Genomic DNA, 2,330 nt, shown 5'->3' on the forward strand with positions numbered 1-2,330 from the left:
TGCGAGGATGCATGAGTTGTAATATTATATGTACATATATTTCTTAGGCTACCCATTGAGAGAGATTAATAGCAGTGACTCTCAGTAGCAATGAACACACCTAGCAACCAGATTTTTGTTTCTAACTACCATCTTTGAATAAAAATAACCAATGTTCCTTGTAGAAGTGGAGATTCCAGAGAGTGAGCAGGAAAAAAACAGAAAAGTACCCTGAAGCATTCGAGGTGCCAAAAAGCAACAACCAAAACAAAAATCAGTACATGTCAAAAGGGCTCAGAAGCCAACATCAACGAGTTCCCAAAGGCCAAAGGTGGAACATCTTACACATTAAATATCTGCAATAATAAAGTATATATCCACAAGTCCATATTACACAAATAACTGATCATGTTGATGAAAAATGACAACTCTTTCTTACAGAAATATGTCAATTAAAAATGCAGAAGGAATGAGGGAATGAAAAAAGGACTACTGGAACACCATAGAAAGAATTGCTTCTGGCAAAATCCACTGATGGATACTAAATTTACCAGCAAAAGTTTAAGCAGAAACAGGCTATTCTCATAAAATCTCAATGTATCATCCCCTATTATCTATTAATACAGGATAGTGGAGAAACCTGGCAGACACCACCTTCACCAAATAATCAAGGTCAGCAACCTGTGAGACTATCATATGTCCTGGTATGAGACACTGAGAAGGGCTTATCTGCATAGTACTCAATTCTGTGGATCTATCATAATTTACTCATCTAGTCTTTCCAACATGGGCATATTAGCATTTTCCAATATGCACAACCTCAGCCTATTCACAAGAAAACATTACACAAACCCAAACTGAACAACATTTTTTAAAAATAAGTGACCAGGAAAATAACCACTGCCTTGCGAGCCACTTCCTTGGGCTTATGTCTGAGTCTCCCCTGTTGCAGGCCCACTGAGATGCCCAAGATCTAACTGCAGCCATGAGCAGCCATGAGTGCTTCAAGTGTGGACCATCTGGCCATCGGGCCCGGGGAATGCCCTGCTGGTGGAGGCCATGGCTGTGGAATAAGAAGCCGTGGCAGAGGTGGTTTTACCTCAGATAGGGGTTTCCACTTTGTTTCCTCATCTCTTCCAGACATCTGTTATCGCTGTGGAGAGTCTGATCATCTTGCCAAGGATTGTGATCTCCAGGAGGATGCCTGCTATAACTGCCGTAGAGGTGGCCACATTGCCAAGGACTGCAAGGAGCCTAAGAGAGAGCGAGAGCAATGCTGCTACAACTGTGGCAAGTCAGGCCATCGGGCTCGTGACTGCGACCACGCAGATGAGCAGAAGTGCTATTCTTGTGGAGAATGTGGACACATTCAAAGAGACTGCACCAAAGTGAAGTGCTATAGGTGTGGTGAAAATGGTCATGTAGCCATCAACCGCAGCAAGACAAGTGAAGTCAACTGTTCCCGCTGTGGCGAGTCACGGCACCTTGCACGGGAATGCACGATTGAGGCTACAGCCTAATTATTTTCCTTTGTTGCCCCTCCTTTTTCTGATTGATGGTTGTATTATTTTCTCTGAATCCTCTTCACTGGCCAAAGGTTGGCAGATAGAGGCACCTCCTAGGTCAATGAGCTTTACTTGCCATGTAAAAGGAGGAAAGGGGTGGAAAACGTGACTTTCTGCATTTAACTACAAAAAAAAAGTTTGCTTAGCTTGGTAGAGGTGTTATGTATAAGGCTTTGTTAAAGAACCCCCTTTCTGTGCCACTGGTGAATAGGGATGGATGAAATGGGAAGAGTTGAATCAGACCAGTAAGCCCGTCCTGGGTTTCTTGAACTTTATGTTCCCATGTAGGAGGTAAAACCAATTCTGCAAGTGTCTATGAACTTCCATAAGTATCTTTAATTTTAGCACAATGATGGCCTTGGATTGTCTGACCTCAGTAGCTGTAAAATAAAATAAAGTAACAACTGTATCAGACCCTACCTAGAACATACAGTTGAATGGGAGTGAACAAAATAAAAAGACAAACATGTGTGTTAATGGCTATACGAGAGAAATTGGGGTAATCGCCTACACTTCATCGCAGCGTTGATGCTGTACGTATAGATGGTGTTGACAAAGGCTTAGAACACATTTTTTCAAAGATTTAATCTAAAACCCAGAGTAAACATCCCTGCTCAGAGTTAGCATAATTTGGAGCTATTCAGGAATTGCAGAGAAATGCATTTTCACAGAAATCAAGATGTTATTTTTGTATACTAGATCCCTTAGACAACTGTGTTCCATTTGCTGTAATCAGTTTTTAAAAGTCAGATGGAAGAAGCAACTGAAGTCCTAGAAAATAGAAGT

The 2,330-nt window shown here is 41.5% G+C and overlaps 1 pseudogene; it reads left to right on the top strand.

The window, feature by feature from the left end:
• The first annotated feature begins 964 nt into the window (after window positions 1-964).
• LOC100964414 lies at window positions 965-1,528 on the top strand (annotated as a pseudogene).
• Window positions 1,529-2,330: the final 802 nt, after the last annotated feature.

This window comes from Otolemur garnettii, unplaced genomic scaffold (genome assembly GCF_000181295.1).
Source record: "Otolemur garnettii isolate 467f Iridium unplaced genomic scaffold, OtoGar3 scaffold00006, whole genome shotgun sequence".
NCBI classification, from domain to species: Eukaryota; Metazoa; Chordata; class Mammalia; order Primates; family Galagidae; genus Otolemur; species Otolemur garnettii.